This window comes from Humulus lupulus, chromosome 4 (assembly GCF_963169125.1).
Source record: "Humulus lupulus chromosome 4, drHumLupu1.1, whole genome shotgun sequence".
NCBI lineage: Eukaryota > Viridiplantae > Streptophyta > Magnoliopsida > Rosales > Cannabaceae > Humulus > Humulus lupulus.
This window is the reverse complement of record NC_084796.1, coordinates 78,738,199-78,757,255: the sequence shown is the minus strand read 5'-3', so window position 1 is coordinate 78,757,255 and position 19,057 is coordinate 78,738,199. Positions and strand designations below refer to the sequence as shown.

At 39.4% G+C, this 19,057-nt stretch overlaps 1 long non-coding RNA gene and 1 pseudogene across 1 annotated transcript; both read right to left on the bottom strand.

The window, feature by feature from the left end:
* Window positions 1-584: 584 nt before the first annotated feature.
* Window positions 585-1,559, bottom strand: LOC133829042 (uncharacterized). The gene is made up of 2 exons (XR_009891477.1): window positions 1,314-1,559; window positions 585-953 (listed from the first exon to the last, which is right to left on the bottom strand). It is a non-coding gene; the product is annotated as an uncharacterized LOC133829042 (long non-coding RNA).
* A 1,342-nt stretch (window positions 1,560-2,901) lies between these two features.
* LOC133832319 (mediator of RNA polymerase II transcription subunit 15a-like) lies at window positions 2,902-18,436 on the bottom strand (annotated as a pseudogene).
* Between the last annotated feature and the right edge of the window lie 621 nt (window positions 18,437-19,057).

Here is a 19,057-nt window from a genome sequence, read left to right as displayed (position 1 = left end):
ACGTGTTTCCTCAACCTAGAAATATCACTACAAGAAAAAATGCTTTTAATAACACCAAAAATGTGTTATCAAAACATACCATAACACTTTATGATGTGTTAAGACCGACTATGTTATCGTAGGTCAGGGTACTTTACATAACACTTTATCATTGTTATACAGATGTGTTATTATACTGTCAACGATAACACACTTTCTGTGTTATTTTAATAAATAGATAAGTGTTTAATTATATTATTTATAGTCGATTATATAACACATTTCAATACTTATAAATTTGTGTTATACTACACTTTAGTATAACACATTTTTGTGTTATACTACACTTTAGTATAACACATTATTTGTGTTATATAATAAAGTTTGCATAACAAAATTCTTTAATTATAAAAAGTGTTATTGTAATAGATATTATAACACATTTTTTGTATTATTTTAGTATTTAGATAGGTTTAAATTCTCATTATATATTCATTTATATAACACTAATTTATTCTATTATATTTTAATTTTTTTATATAATTAAAATTAGCTTTCTAATATGTACTAGCATCATCAAATGTACTTGATTTTCAAATAACAAATAGTAAAAACATTCAACATTATATTAACAATCCACAAATTAGTTGAAAACATTCAACACTATCATCAACAACAAAATGTTCTTAAAGTATTCAAGTAGTCTTAAATATTCAACATATAAGCCTTGAATGATGATTTCGGTAAGTCCAGCACAGGGTAGTAAAGGAATGTGATGTGAGGATTATAGCAAGGAAAAAGCAAGATATTGAGAAGTAAAAGAATGCAGTGTAGACAACCAAGTGAGGAACCCCATCTTTCAATGTATGCCATTGATCATTTGTTGCCAAGTTGAATGTTGGTGAGAATAGAGAAAAGCAAACACCAGCAAAGAAACATATGGACAGTCCAATGAGAGTGCTTTTCCCAAACACCTATAGCAAGAATTATAATTATTAAATGTGATAGAGAATCTGAGATGTTTGGATTTGAATGTTAGGTGATGAACGTCCAAATATTGCTGTGTAGTATTTTTGCAACACAAGATTATCACTTTTCATCTAAATGTGAGAATTTTAATTGATTTTCCATACTAAAAATTATTGTCTTTTACAGTGCCATCTATAGTGGTACAACTAGTTTTCTGCTCATTCTAATTATCCTTAAGTGCACCATCAAACAAAACAATTAAGTAAAAATTGCATTACTCAACAAGCTCGATGATTTTATTTTTAAAAATGAATGAAAACAAGATAATTCTTTGATAACCTTAACATTTAATGAATGAAACATACCCCTCTTTAGATGAAAAACCTTCAAGCTTTTCTTTATTATCAACTGCATTAGATGAGTGGACAGTAGAAGCAAGGCAAACTACAACCAAGAAGCAGCCAACGCCAGGGAAAAGGATCTCGTCTTTATTAATTCTATTGTCTAAAAAGTAATTCGAGGTTGTTCCTGTCACCATTAAAGATCGCAACAGAAGCAAAAAATTCAGTATCTATAAGAGCAACACAAACAAACATCAATATTTAGAAATGGTCAGAGAAAGAGAGAGAGCATAAAAGAAGGGGCCTATAACAACTGTTATGCTTGCAGTGATCACTTCTGTGATTGATAAGCCAATAAAAGCCCAAGCATACTGAGTTGAGAGATTTCCAAGGCTAAGTACCACCCCTCCTGCCATTGCAAACATCACAGAAGGCCAATTATCCTGCACCAATCACCCTAACATGAATCGAAACCAAATACATACAATACAATACTTGTGATTCAACACTTGTAATGAGCTAAAAAATATAATCAATACTGAATTAATCATGAGAAGGAGCATCCAAAAGAATTATATAAAAAAAGAAGAGGAAAAACAAAAAAGAACGGATTCTAGACATGTCTCATAACAATTGGACCTTTTTATTAAACTTCATGGAGATAAGACTGTCACAATAAAATTGTCTAGCAATATTTTTATCTCATTTTCTTATCTAACTTTTAGCTTCTAGCTTCTATAAAAATAAAATGCAATGGTTAAAATAACATAATGTTTCTGCTCAAATTCTGTTTTTGAAGAATAAATTGTCTCAACCAAAAGATAGGTAACATGCATGCCAGAAAAATAGCATAAGAAAACTGAATTAAATTTAGACTGGCTATTTGGCTAATTGATGTAAACGATTCTGTGAAGGATGGGTGGAAAATTGGCAACCATACGAACAGAGGAAATGATCTACATAGAATTTTTATGAACTTAGAAGGTAATGTTCTAGATTCTTTGTATCCACAACACCTTACTTTAATGAAGGTTTTGGTAGGCTATTCTAAACACCACATAAATCACAGCTACAATAGACTCTAAACACTGAATAATGCAGGAGGTTGTTAAAATATAAAAACAGAACATCTAATAGTGAAACATTCTAGAAGAAGTCTGAACTGAGTGAGGAGCAAAACTAACCTTATCGATAAAGGATGAAGGGTAACATCGATATGTCTGCTCAAATGAGGTACCATGATACCCATATCCATCGAAATACTGCAAAGTCAATGAACCAAGTTACATATTAACATCATATACAGGTGCCCTCCCTAAAGTCCAACCCTAATGCACTGCCCCAAAAATCGGATAACATAGTAGTTTAAAACCAATTGTTGGTAGAGAATTGAAAAATATAATAGGATTGAGAAAAAGGGTTGTGAGGATGGTGGTTAGGTGGTCGGAGCTGAGGATGATGGTGGTTACAGGAGGGGCAGCTAGGGTGAAGGGAAGAGAAAAAAGACGAGAAGGAGAAGGAGAAGGAGAAGGAGAAAGAGACGATGGTGGTTATGGGAGTAGGCTTGTTTTTTTTAAATTTTATTTCTATTACCTTTTTTACATAGTATATATTATAGTACATTTTCAAAAGACTTATAATTATGTGTTGTGGAAAGTAGATTTTGTTGTTGTTGTTGCTGATGTTGCTGCTGCTATTGTTTTTGCTGTTGTTGCTGCAATATTTGCTGCTTCTGGTGCTGCAATATTTGCTGTTGCATCTGTCGCTGCTGATACTGTTGTTGTTTCATTTGCTGCTCCTATTGTTGCTTCATATGCTGGTGCTGAACCATATTAGAATTCAACTGAAGGTTATTAATCCCATTCTGGGATGACAAGGCATTAATGTTTGCCTATTGAAGAGCAATCACAGAAGTTTGCTGCAATGAGTTTAGTGCATTTCCTTGTCCTGAATCCACATTGGAATTGGATTGCAGTGTGTTCATCACATTTTTCTGCGTTGTTGAAACTACAGACAAAGCAGGCATAGAATTTTGTTGGAAGCTCGTCATACTGTTTTGCGGCATTGGTCCCACAGAGCTCTGCACATTCTTTGATTGCAATTGAGGATTCATTTGGTTTTCATGAGATTGGACTTGATTAATTTGAGATTGCGGCTGGTGCATGGAGTGCATATGACATGAGGCGTGTCCTTGTTGCAATTGAGAAACAGGCATCCTTGGCCTATTTGTATTAATAAAACTTATTATCTGTTTCTCAGTGTGAACCAATTTCACCTTATACCCAGGAATAATGTTGACTTTCGGAACCTATAAAAATTGAATAGTGTGTTCCAAAGTGCTCTTAAATAATTTCAGCTTATCAAGCTGCTCTGACTTTGGTTGTTGTGGAAGAGAATCAAGCTGGCAAAAGAAAAAACAGACTCAAGTAAGCTTACAGTATAAGAAAAGGTTCACTTAAGCTAAAAAGTTTAAATTTCTTTCCCTTTTCTACTTTTATACTATGGGTTTTCATTTATTTGTTTATTTTAATTAAATTTCATATATTTTTGAACTCATCCTTGTAAGTAAAAATGAGAACGTACCTGCTGTAATTTGCCAGCAATTTTCTGATACAATTCATGAAAAAAAACAGTTAACTTTAACTTTTTTAGGTGCCGATAACATAAATTAACATGCATCAGTCAGCTACATAATACATGCTTTTATGAAATATAATAACAACCATAATTTCTGTCATTCACATAATGTCTTCATCGTTTTTTTATCCTCCCAATCAGATATTTATAGTTTATTACTGCATGTATGTTTCACATTCTTGGTCATCTACAATTATCTTAATTACTTCCATAACAGCTACAGAATCCTAGCTTGATAGGTGGAATTAGTTTGATGAACAAGTCATATTACCTTCTGGTAAACCTCTTCTTGCCAATCAACTCCACTCGCATGTCCAATTGCAGATGAATCGACAGATGCTACAAAAGGATGTTCACATAATATCATATGAGAAATGCAAAATTGCTAATTATAGAAACCTTTAAAACAATGCAAAACTATACAAGGCAACAACATACTTGATGATGTCTCTAGAAGAGGTCTCTGTGGTTGATATAACTGCTTTTGCTGATCAATTACATTTTGACCAGATGGTTGAAGCCTCATTTCACGTTGTAGTGGATTTGGCTGTTGTTGCAAACACAATTTGCTGTTGTGGTTGTTGTGCTTGAGATGGAAGCAAATTAGATCCACTCTGTTTCAATTGTTCCTGCATTGGAACTTTGGATTATTGTTGTCGCATCTGCATAGAGTGCTAATTAGTTTTCATGCTTGAGTTACCAGTCTGAGTTCCATGCAGCTGCTGTTGTAACCCGTTACTTTGGGGGCCTAATTGTTGTTGATGCAAATTTGAAATGTTACTTTGTGGAGCCATTAGCTGTTGCTGTTGCAGGTTTGAGAGAGTATTCTGCTGGCTAAGTAGCCTCTGTTGCTGCTGTAAATCTCCAACATTGTTATGTTGTCCAATTAAGTGACTTTGTTGCATGTTTGTAGTATTTTTCTGTTGACTTATAAGCTACTGTTGCTGCTGCTGCTGCTGTGACACTTGTGTTTTTTGTTGGTGAGCAACATTAGCCTATTGAGAATGCGACTGTGGTCTAATAACAGATTGAGGATGAGTCTGGAGCATGGCTTTAGATGACTATTGAATTGATGATGACTGATTCTGCTGAATACTTGGGACAGATGATTGGATTTGGGGAGGTTGCATAGCAGATGATGTTTGCACAACAACTTGCTGAGATGATTGTAACTGAGTTGATTATAATACGTTTTGTTGCTGTTGTTGCTACTGTTGGATGTGAGATTGTAGGATTGATTGGGGGACATTTCCCTGCGGGAACTTTGGCTTTACAAGTTGCTGCTGGTAAAGATACTGCTGCTGATTTTGGGATTGTTGCTGTTGTTGGGGGACCTGTTGCCTTACTTGCATTTTCCTGTGAGTATTAGCATAGCCTACTGTGTTCTGTGAATTACCAGGAATATTTTGACTTAAGCTTGTGGGAGGAAGAAGAGTAGATGATACACTGGAAGAACTCTGAATAGCAACAGAATTCTGAACATTCTGAGATAGTAGTTGTTGTCGAGTTTGGCCCTGATTAGATGACAATGGAATTACAAGTGATTGCCCTTGATTGTGTACTTGAGGTGGAATGACAACAGATCCTATCCAAGCAACACTTTTATTAAGGATAATTTGAAATAATGAGCATTTATGTTCCCCCATTACATCCCTACCAATGCAGATGTAAAAAAATTATATTTTTCTGATAGTTGACCCAACGAGAATGAGTCATGATCCTCTAACTACCAAATTAAGCTCCTAAGAGCTATAATATGACTGCATACATAATTACTCCACATGCCAAAGTAAAGCATAAAATTTGGAAGAGGATGGAACAAAATAGAATTTGATTGATAAATGCATTTTGTATCCCATAAGAAACACATTTTTTTGGCTGCCATTTAACAACACATTGTTATACCTGGATCTGTGGTTCTTCTTTTAGTGGGGTTGGATGGCAAAGCGTTGGGTACATTATTGTTCTGAGACTTATTCTCCATTGACAGCATCTTCAGTGAAATTTTCCGTAAATAATCAGACTGTAACAATCACAAACAAATGCCAATTAGGAGGGAGCAACATACATAAAAATCTTTCATGTACAAGGACACAAAACATTAACATGTAAACATAAGTACATCTATTGCGGATTGGATATTTTTCAGATAAGGGAATTTAAGTTTAAATCCCTAATTAATCTGTTTCCTATATTTTAGGGTTATTAGCCTCATATATCTAACTAGTTATTTGATAGTACGTGTAACCTAATGTCAGCCTATGTGTGTGTGTGTGTCTCTCTCTATATATATAGATAAATCCTATTCTGCAATTATCATGAGATTAAGCAATAAATCAGCCTTTATCCGTCTATAACATCATGCTTGCATTCAATGCAAGTAATACATATAGGTGACTGAGGAAAAAAAAGGAAAGGGAAGGTGATCAGAAATATGGAAGTATTATATATATTATAATACTTTTTTAAAAGTGTTAAATTTTTGTGTTATGGAAATGGGTTTTTGTTGTAGTGTATGAAATACATTGTATACTACTAACAGTGCAAAAGCTAAGGCCAATCCAAAGGAAACTTGACTGATCCTATCCAGGATTTCAAACAGTCCTACTAATCTAGGGTTTAACTTGCCCTTATTATCTCACCCCTTTCCCTGGTGATATTCTAAGGAAGATACAGTCTTCCACTTGGAACTCCATGTTCCAACATTTCAAATTACATAAGTTTTCTATTTACTCTGAGAAGCGAGCATCCGAGCTCTAACCTTTTCAATAGCCTCAATGATTCTTTGACCTACCTCAAAATCCAAATATACCATCTAATCCATCTCATTCCAATGAATGGGCGTTATACATTCTCTACCATACAACATCTCATAAAGTGCCCTTCAAATAATTGGATAACTCTCTTTGATTTACCATCAGTTTGAGGATAATAAATTGTACTAAACTCCAACTGTGTACTCATCACCTTCTGTAACCTTTCCCAAAACTTGGAAGTAATAACAGAGTCCTCATCTGATAAGATAGACCTCGAATTTCATGAAGGCGTACTATCTCTCTCGCACATAGAGGTCTGCATATTGATCAACTGTGTTACATATCTTTACTGATAAAAGTAAAGCTGACTTTGTATATAATGGTCCATACTAATCTAGATCGAATCATGCTGACCCACTATCCTGGGCAGCCCCACTACGAAATCCATCATGATGTCCTCCCGCTTCCACAATGGAATACATAAAGGATACAATGGCACTTGACTCACTCTCAGTCAAGTATGGACCCCTTGTGACTTTCCCATTGGCTTGCCTCCTAGGATCGTCTCGTGCTGAGTAACCAATGCATAACCAAATAATGATGAAGTACCATGCACATACCACATATATGCCAAATATACCCAAAACGGGCCAAATTATGAAAATTACCCAATTGAACAGAAATTCGTCCACATGCATATTTAATAAACCTAAACATGCATATCAAGTCAAATTATAATATTATTCACATAATCACATAATGATACACATAAATATCACATAATCATATAATTCCAAAATTTTCCATCCTGATTCCCTGATCAAGGCCCTAAGCCTTATTAGGAAAATTGGGTCATTACAGCTGCCCAAAGTAGATGACCTTAGAGTCAATCCCGAGGCCCATGCCCTACTTACGTGACCATAGAGTCACCTAAGGCCCTTGCCCTTAGCTCTATTTCACTAGCCATAGAGCTAGCCCATCCCCTAGGTTTACCATCGACCCTAAAGTCGACCAATGTAATTGTACGTTGATGGTTTAAGCATAAGCCTTTCGACCAGCGCGGGACGCGCTATTGCGCACCACTGACTAATAAGTCAAGCTCTGATCCAGGATAACATATCTCAAAACAAAAAAAGATATGGATAAGCATATCCCAACATAATACGCACATAAGCATGTTAATCACATACAACCATAGATTGATCATTCTCACAATACTATTCCTAATGATGTAACGGGGCCTCAAGCCCTAACTACGGGATCCAAACAATAGTCATAAAACACTTAAACAAATATGGATCAACATGTGAAATAATAGCCTAAGCATCAACATCCTTAGGGCCCAAGCCTTAATCGTGATAATATATAGCAGTCGGGCCAAGCCCTAGTCACATATAACACACATTGGGTGCGTTTTTCTTAACTCAGGTCCGAGTAAGCATAAATAAGAATTACCCTCGATCACGATCTCAGTTCTGGGCCTCTAGCGATTCCCTAGTCACAACCATAAAATAGGATTGCATTAATAACGAGGGATTATAGGCTTCCAGACCGAGTCCTAGCCTCCGGGGCCTCGAGTTCCACTAAACCGGGTAGTGGAATCGATCCTGAGCCCTAAGGAAAAGGTTCCCTTTTAAAACAAACTCCCTAATGACAAAATGCCTAGGCAGGCCGCGACCTAGCTCAAAGGGTCGTGGCGCGCCCCTCCTATCAGCAAGTCCCACCTTTCTATCAAGCACAAGGGCCGCAACTTACCCTAACGGGTTGCAGTGCACCCCCCAAGCGGAGGCTTGCCCAAGGTACCTGGGCTTAGGTAGAGGCGCGACTTCTCAAGAACACAGTCGCGACTTGGCCCCTCGAACCCAGAAATTCATCCATTTTTAGCAGCCAAATCCACTCCAATCTAATAGAAATTCAGCCCAAAGTTATAATTCAATTACCACAATAGTTCTAACATGTTCCCAGCAACAAAACCCAATAAAGATTCAGTCCTAAAACTCATTAAATAACCAATTCAATTCATTAAGCTAAAAGGGTTCAAGAACACTCTTAAAACAACCCAGGAAACTCATAATTCAATGGCCATAAACATAATTTAAAGCTTACCTCTAATTAAGATTGAACCCACAAGTTGTAACAGAATTAATCCCCAAATTTTAAGCTCCAATTCTTGTGTTTCTAGCTCGAAAATCCCTTAGCTCATCAATGGTCTTGCTTAGGAAAGGTCTTGAGAGAAAGTAAGTGAGTTAAGAGAGAAAGAGACTCAGTTTTGGTAGTAGCTTCCCAAATGCTTTTGTCTTTTGTTTTATTAAACTTATTTGACTTAAGCTAATCACGAGGCTCGGGGTACCAAAACGTCCCCCAGGGAAAAACGGTCAAATTCCCCAATATTCCCTCCTAAACTCACTAACTTCAAATATATATCCAATTATTCATTTTTATTACACGATAACCCAATTAAATGTCTAATAACAAAAATACCCCTCGACTCGCCCCGAGTCGGGTACTGGATGCCGTTGTGACTTTCTCGCTAACTTGCTCCGTAGGATCGCCTCGTGCCGAGTAACTCAAATAAACCCACATAATAATGTGGTCTCTCACATATGTCACATATATGCACACAAATAAACAATTATGCCCACAACATGCCATATTATCATAATTTCTCTTCTATTAAGAAACTGGCCCACATGCATATTTAATACCCCTAAATATGCACAACTAGTCATATTATAACATAATTCACATAATTACAATCAATATAACAATTAAGCACATAATTCCATATATTGCCATCCTGCCCCCCTAATCAAGGCCCTAAGCCTAATTAGGTAATTTTGGGACATTACAACTATCCCCTCCTTACAAAAATTTCTTCCTCGAAATTTTATGTGAACAACTCGGGATACTGAGCTCTCATATTTTCCTCCAGCTCCCAGGTCACCTCCTCGACCTTCCTCTTCCTCCATAATACCTTAGCTAAAGGTATAGTCTTGTTCCTCAGGACCTTGTCCTTCCTGTCTAGAATATGAACTTATTGTTCTTCATAGGACAAGTTTTCCTCAAGTTCCATATCGTCAAAGCTCAATACATGAGTTCCATCTAATACATATATAACGCCCTGGTTACCGCAGAACAGTTACGGTGAACGGTGAACTGGAAATTTGACTCGCTACCCGAGTCCTTTGGTTAAAAACGTGCTTCTAAGTATTATTAATAGGCTAAGGTGGAAAACCAATCAAAAGGAAAGGATATATTTATTTAATACATAAAATTGTTCAGGGGCCCATCAAAAACATTACAAGTTATTTACAACTCAAAAAGGTCATTACTGTTTTAAATTTACAAAACCCTCCGACCTAAGCGGCAAAAAGAGGGTAAACCCCCTAGTTCCTCTGAGAACTCCTTGGCCGTGGTGGTCAAGCGGCCGCATATGTACACATCACCACCTAAGCTCTCCACTTAAGGCTTGGTGAGCTTTTCTTTCCCTTTACCTGCACCACATAGCACCCATGAGCCGAGGCCCATCAAGAAAACACAATATAGCATGATATAATATCAACAATGATCATAATAATCATTCAGAACTTTCAGTCCAAAACAGGTAAGTGACAGAGGAAAAGTCACTAAGGTGGGTACAACTCCCTTTAGCCATGTGAAGATAGGGTCATCGGGGCTTAAAAGATAAGTGAACCTTTCACTAGCTTAAACATGATAGGTGCATGGTGACTAGTCACCAACATAACCTTCCTCATGACTCTAGAGTCATAACTATGGAACACTGTTCCCTAGCCATGTGACAAGTAGTCACCTAGGCCTTAGGCCCTGGCTCTGAGTAACTAGTCTTAGACTAGCCAAGCGCTTATAAGTTACATCAACCTTAGGGTCGGTCCATCATTAATGCCTTAGAGTCATTCAATGTTGATATCGATTAGATCTAATCTTCATTCGGCCCTGCATTCAGGACGCTTATGCCGTTTCTGACTCTTAGGTCAGTGATACGCGACCAGTGCTGTCCCTGACCAATCAGTGCCATACACAAGTATACAACATCCGCTGGCATTTAATATGTAATCAATGTCCACATTTATAAACCAACATGCCTCAACAACAATCATGCATGTCATATACATAGGGTACATTTTTCTTACCTCCTGTTCGAGCGAGAAATATAGTAAGAACGACTCCTGAGAACGATAAACCTTTTAGTTCCTTAGCGGTTACTTAATCACAACCAATTATAACCTCCATTAATGAAAATCAACATTGAAAGGGTCTTAACGTAAAACCCACTCTCGGGACCTCGAAACATGCCCACACGGTAAGTAGATTCGATCCCGGGCCTTAAGGATTGAAACCCCGAGCCAAAAACCCTTAAAAACACTCAAAATTGGATTATGGAGGAACAGAGTAGCGCTACAGCGCTGCTTAATAGCGCCCCAGCGCTATACTCAGAACCCCCAACCACCCAGAAACCATCCTGTGTAACGTTATAGCGCCCTCTGATAGGCGCTGTAGCGCTACCCATACCAGTTTCCCCCTAAAACTTCCTTCTTCGACTCCTTCAGTTCTAACTCGATTCCATTGCTTCCAAATCCCATTTTTGATGCCAAGTGAACCCAAAATCCATCCTCACATACCCCAAAAATCACAACCATAAGAACCCTAGCCAAAACTCGCAAAAAAACCAAGTATTCAACTTAGAAATCCCAACTGCAAATCAGAACTAAAATAGGGCGAAGCAGGGAATTCAATGGATAGAAACTTACCTCAAGCTCAGATTATGATGCTCTTCAATGGTGGAACACACTCCCAAACTCCCAAGGCTTACTTCCGAAGCTTGAATCCTCAAGAATGGCTCAAAAATCACAAAGAAAGCTGAAGGAAAGAAGGTACGGGAGAAGCTTCAAGTGATACTCTGTTTTTCTCTTCTTTCATAGCCTAAAATGGCTTATATTTATCCTAGGGGTGAAAAGACCAGAATATCCCTAGGTCAATTAAGGATTTCTAAAGGCTCCCAAGGGCAAAATTGGTATTTCCCACTTATCTCGTTAATCATAATTAACGCTCTCCAATTCTCGCTATTCTCGATAATCTCAAACACCAATAATTTATATCCCGTTACCCTTTAATTCCCGGTAACGCTCTAATCATTAAAATCACCCCGAGACTCATCCCGAGCCCCGAACTTAAACATGTTATGACTAGACCGCTAATTAATATTCCATGATCGTCTCATGTCGAATAGCTCGAAAAAACCCACATTATAATTTGGTCTCAACAATATGTCACCGACATGCATACAAATATACAATTATGCCCTCAACGGGCCAAATTACCAAAATATCATAATAATCAAATGTGGACCCATATGCATACATATAACATCATATTATAAAATAATTCACATAAACATGCATATTATCATTTAAATGCATAATTAAACAGTTATGGCCCTCCCAGGCAACTAATTCAGCCATTAAACCGCATTAGGGATTCTAGGGCATTACAACATAGTTCCTCAACACGGAAATGTGCAATACTTTGTGCACATTAGACAGTGCAGCGGGTAAGGCCAACATGTAGGCCACCTACTCGATCCTTTCCAGGATCTCAAACGATCCCCTAGGGCTAAGCTTGCCTTTCTTCCCGAACCTCTTCACCCCTCTCAGAGGTGAAACCCTAAGGACGACATAGTCTCCCACCTGGAACTTTATGTTCCTCCACCTCGGGTCTGAATAGCTCTTCTATCTACTCTGAGATGTAAGCATCTGAGCTCTAATCTTCTTGATAGCCTCGGTGGTCCTCTGAACTGCATCAGGTCCTAAATATTTCCTCTCACACATCTCATCCCAGTGAATACAACGTCTCATAAGGTGCCGCCCCAATTGTAGGTTGGTAGCTGTTTTTTTAGGAAAATTCTATCAGAGGCAAATATTTACTTCAAGATCCTTCAAAGTCCAACACACATGCTCTTAGCATGTCCTCCCATATAAGGACAGTCCTCTCAGATTGACCATCGGTCTGAGGATGATAAGTTGTGCTGAACTTCAGCTGTGTACCCATTGTCCTCTGTAAACTTCCCCAAATCTTGGAAGTAAAGATATGATCTCTATCCGACATGATAGACCTCAGAATCCCATGAAGGCGAACTACCTCTCTCACATAGAGATCTGCATACTGGTCAAATGTGTAATTCGTTCTCATTGGTAGAAAGTGAGCTGATTTCGTATACCGATCCACAATGACCAAAATAGAATCATGCTGGCCCACTATCGTGGGCAACCCTAGCACGAAATCCATCATGATATCCTCCCACTTCCACTTTGGGATAACCAGAGGCTGCAATAACCCTGCTGGCCTCTGATGCTCAGCCTTAACCTACTGACAAGTCAGGCTCCTTGCCAAATACTCAGTCATATCCCTCTTCATCCCAGGCCACCAATATAAAGTTTTCATATCCTGGTATATCTTCATGGTGCCCGGATGAAGAGAATAAGGGGTAGTATGTGATTCATACAGAATCTCCCGTCTGATCCCGGTGTCCATCGGGATGCAAATCCGATCGTTAGACCTCAATAATCCCATACTTGACACCGTATAGTCCTTACCTACTCCAGGTAGGATGTCTCCTCTAATCTGCCCCAAATGTGGATCGTCTAACTATTTCTCCTTGATTCTCTCCAAGAGAGTAGACTATAAAGTGATATTGGCTAACCGACCCACTACTAACTCAATCCCTGCTCTAGTCATGTCATCAACCAATCTCTTCGATACCTATCTGGCACTATATAACTACCTCGGACCCTTCTGGCTACCACGTTGGCCTTCTCAGGGTGATAGAGGATCTCACAATCATAATCCTTTACCAGCTCTAACCAACGTCTCTGCCTCATGTTCAGATCCTTCTGAGTGAAGAAGTATTTCATACTCTTGTGATTAGAGTATATCTCACACTTCTCACCATACAAGTAGTGCCGCCACACCTTTAGTTGAAAAACTACCACTGCCAGCTCTAGATCATGTGTGGGGTATCTCTGCTGATAATCCTTCAACTGGCATGATGTGTAGGCAATCACCTTCCCTATTTACATAAGTACACAACCCAGACCCTGCCTCGAAGAATAAAAAACTTATCTTTATCTGTAGGAAGGCTCAACACCGGAGCGGTGATCAAACTCTTCTTATGCTTCTAGAAACTGTCTTCGCACTTCTCTGACCAAACAAACTTCAGATTCTTGCGGGTTAACTCTGTCAGTGATAACGCAACCTTGGAGAACCCTTCCACAAAGCGTCTATAATACCCCACCAATCCCAAGAAACTCCTGATCTCTGAAACATTCTTCAGTCTTAGCGAATCTCTGACCGCTTCAATCTTCGACGGATCTACCTTAATTCCATCCTTACTGATCATGTGACCTAAGAAAGTCTCATGTGGTAACCAAAACTCATATTTCTTGAACTTCACATATAGTTTGTGTTCTTTGAACCTCTATAGTACCAATCTGAGGTACTGCTCGTGCACTATCTCGGTCCTAGAGAATATCAATATGTTGTCAATAAAGATGATCATAAACTGGTCCAGGTAGTCTTTGAACACTCTGTTCACCAAATCCATAAATGCTGTCAGGGCATTAATCAACCCAAATGACATCACCAAAAACTCATAATTCCTGTACCTGGTGTGAAAAGTTGTCATCGGTATATCCTCTTCTTTGATCCTTAGCTGGTGATAACTAGATTGAAGATCTATCTTAGAGAACTGTAACGCCCTACTTCCTTAGAGCCGTTACCAAGTGAGTTTTAAAACGAAAAATGTGCAAAGAACTCGCTAACCGAGGTTTTAAAAACAAAAGTGTGACTAAGCAAAAAGTTAAGGCTGTAATCTTTAAAAATGCGTTGTTCCATTGAAAACTTCTAGTATTTAACATTTGGGATCCCAAAAATAAGGTTTAAAAACTATTTACAACTTAAAATAAGTTTACAGTCGATTAATTATTAAAATCACAGATTATTACAGCCATTTCTCAAATAAACCCCCAACCAAAGCAGTCGGGCAGGCCAAACATGTACGCGTTGCTTCACGCTCTCCGTACTCATGGCTGGTTGACTCAATCTTTGCCTTTACCTGCAACATAGAGCACCCGTGAGCCGAAGCCCAGCAAGAAAACTCATACAGTACATAACATATGCGATTTATATAGTTAACATATCAGATAATCCATAGATAAACAAGTATTCCATCAGACTAAACAAACCCGGCCATGCCGTCCGTGAGGCATTACCAAAGCCTGGGGTCTCGGTCCTCACCGTAAGGATATCCCCTATATCCATTGGGGTCCGACCCTGTCTACAAGCATTTCACGTGCTAAGTGTTACTTCCGGCCCAGCTGCCGTTCTCGGCTCCCTTACCGTTCTCGACTCCTTGCCGTTTCGGCTCTTTTGCCGTCCCCGGCTCCGTTTCCGTTCCCGGCTCCTTTGCCATCAATTCTTACTATAATCACAAATAGTATAACTCAAATAACATTCAAACATATATCAATTCAATCAAGTCTACACCCTAACATGTAATGCAATATAGGGTCGTACCCTGATATCAATTCAATTAAGTCTGCACCCTAACATGCAATGCAATATAGGGCCGTGCCCTGCAATCACACTATGGGCCCATACCCTGTCCTACGGGTGCTATAGTTTTCTTACCTGTCAATTTGATAGCTTTCAACACTTGACTCCTTGAGCACGATCCCACTCGAGCCCTAGCGCACACCTAGACACAGCCATAGGTCAAAAGTCATCACCGAACCTCAAGTCCGATAACCTATCCTAGGGACCAATCCCGAGCCCCCGGGAAGTCCTAGATCCAAAAAACAAGATGGTGGAATCGAACCCCGAACCCTAGGTCAAAATCCCTTAAAAACAACCCAAAAACCCCTTTCTGGGAACAGGGTAGTGCTACAGCGCTCAAAAGAGGGCGCTATAGCGCTACAAGCAGAACCGCACCACCCAGAAACAGGGCCTAGCGCTACAACGCCCAAAGACTAGCGCTGTAGCACTAGTTGCAGGCAGGCAACTCCCAAATTCTTTTTTCTGCGATTTCTTTGAGCCAATCTCAACCCAAACTTCCCCAAATCTTTACCAAACTCAAAATCAAGCTTATAAACACTCTCCACTCATCCCAAGCATCCCAAATCCTCAAAACCCAAGCACATTCATCCCAAATCTCAAAATTTACCATGATTAACCCTAAACCCAGAAATTCAGTCAAACATCAAAGTTAAAGGCTTAGAATTCATACCGTTGATGCAATTTTGACCTTGATTCAATTCCTAGATCTCCTTATCTTGCTCTTCCTCAAAGCTTGCCCAGAAATTCCCCTAAAGTTCCCATCATTCAGCTTAATTACACAGCATAAACCAGCCAAACCCAAAACTGAAAACTCTAAAAACTTACCTCAAAAGTTGATGTGTTCTTGCTAATCCCTAGCCAAATCTTCAAGTCTAACTTAGGATCCTTGATGCTCAGCCTATCCTAGCTCTCCACTGAGCTTTGCTCCAAGAAATTTGAAGAGAAATGGTTCTAGAATCCACAAACTGCCCCTTTTTGGAAAAACCCCTCTGTTTTCTCTCTATTCTTTTTCTTCCTTTTTCTTTCTTTTCCACAACCATCTAACTCTCTCTATCAATCCCACTAAGTATATAAAGCCTCAATAAACTTATCTCTAAGAAGCCAATTGACCAAAATGCCTTCCCTATTAATTCTAAACCCTTTTGTCCATGTAGGGCCATTTTAGTCATTTTACCCTATTCCCGCTAATTCCTCAAGTATCTCTAATATTTTTCCCGTTGCTTTCCAATACCTGATTAATCACCAATAATATTCCTCGATATCAAAATAGACCCCAATATACTCATAAAATTCCTATTTATACCCCCAGGCTCGCCCCGAGCCGGGTATAATACCCCGCCTTGACTTTACCGCTAGTCTGCTCTCTAGGATCGTGTCGAGTCACAAATCACAGGTACATCCACATAACAATGTGGTCTTGACAATCATCACATATCAATACAGTTATGCCCAAAATGGCCAAAATTACAATTATGCCCTTCTAACACAATCAGGGCCTACATGCATACTAATACACATAGTCATGCATCTCAAATAGTCAAATAGTCATACAACATGCTTTAAATCATAACCATGCATTTTACTCATTAAAGTCACACATAAATCCCAATATGCCCTCTAGGCACACTAATCAAGGCCCTTAAGCCTTATTAGCGAATTTGGGTCGTTACAAGAACACAGTTCTACCATGCAACTGATCAAACAAATCATCAATCCTTGGCAGAGGATATTGGTTCTTTCTAGTCAACTTGTTTAGTTCCCTGTAATCGATACACATCCTTAGAGAACAGTCTTTTTCGTCACAAAGAGAACTGGTTCGCCCCATGGTGAGAAACTGGGCCTGATAAAACCCAAGTATAGTAGCTCCTATAGTTGAACCTTTAGTTCCTTCAGCCCAGTTAGAGCCATCCTGTAAGGTGCACTAGACATTGGCTCTATCCTTGGTGCTAATTCGATTACAAACTCAATCTCCCTGTGTGAAGGTTACCCTGGCAGATCCTTTGGAAACACGTCCAGAAACTCACACACTAATCGGGTCTGTTCTGGTTCCACTGGCACGACCTGAGTGGTATCCACCACGCTAGCTAAAAGACCTATGCATCCCCCTACAACAAATCTTTAGCTCTAAGTACATATATAATAGGTATACGGGGTCCATACACAGTGCCAACAAATACAAAGGGTCCTCACGCTCTGGCTCAAATGTTACCGTCTTCTTCTTGCAGTCTATCGATGCCCCATACTTCTCTAGCCAATGCATACCAAAAATTATGTCAAAATCAGTCATCTCCAACTCCACCAAGTCAACTCATTACTACCTGCCATCCATTGTAACTAGTAGTGATCTAACCAATCTCCTAGAAACCTCTAACTCCCCAGTATGCAACATCGTACCAAACCCCACAGGATAAAAGTCACATTGTCTACACAATCCATCTATAACTCTACCAGCAATAAATGAGTGCGTAGAACCTGAGTCAATAAGAACAGTATAAAAGTTTCTAGCACTAGAAAGCTAACCTATAACTACCGAGGGACTAGCCTCAACCTCTGCCGTCTGTGTAAGGGTGAACACCCGAGCTCGCGCCTGGCTATCCCCCTTCTTTGGCTCCTCCTTTCTGGCTCTCGGTCAGGCTTTCTTCAAGTGCCCCGTACTACTGCAAACAAAATAGGCCTTCGCCCGACACTCCCCAATATGGCGCCTCCTGCACCTAGCACACTCTGGGAATTCCTTCCATGTCATACCACCACTCTGGCAGCCCATTTGAATACCTCGTGGCCTCCTATCTAGCCTTGTAGCTAAAACTTTATCCAGAGTCTTCCTCTTCTGATCGTTGGGGCCTCCACCCCTACCAAAACCTGAGATTGGAGGTCTCGACCTTCTAGAATCCATTCTGGCTGCATTGTCATTCCAGATCTTGTTCTTTGTGCCTCAGTTGTAAGTGCCTTCTCCACAACTTCTGTATAGGGATTTACTCCTGGCAGAGTAGTAATACGAACATCCCGGGCTATCATAGGCTGTAGCCCTTGAAGAAATCTTTCTCTTCTGGTCCCATCAGTGGGCACTAGATCCTCAGCAAAATTTTCCAACCTGTCGAACTTCAGGGCGTAATCAGTTACTGTCATATTACCCTAAAGTAACCTCTTGAACTCTTTAGCCTTCGTAGCTTTAACTGCATCATTGTAGTATTTCTCATTAAATAAGGTTCTAAACTCTTCTCATTCCATTGTGGTAACTGCTCTGGTCTGGCATACAACCTCCCACCATATTCGAGCATCCTCCCGAAACATATAAGTGGAGCATGCCACTCTCTCATTACCACATACCCTCTTAAAATCCAGGATAGTTGTCATCCACTTCTCAGCCTTCAGTGGATCTGAACTGCCCTCAAAGACTGGTGGGTGTTGCTTCCTGAACTTCTCATACAGAGGTTCCCAGCTATCTCCCCCTGCCTGGGATGTACAACAACTGGTACCTCTGGCTATCCCACTACTAGTATCGCGGCCTGCAGGTTCCCTGGTGGAACCTGTTGTTGTCTCAAGAGGCGTATCTCCTCCTCTTGCCTCTCCATTCTGGCTTGCATACCAGCAAACACTTGTTGCTAGTTTTTTGGAAATGGAGGTGGGGCTTGGTCCTGATCATTCCCTTCACTGCCCTGTAACTCTTGGCCAACCAATCTCTCTGATCTTCACGGGTTCATAGTGTTACCCAAATCACCATACAAAGATCAAATCAGCCATTAGGTA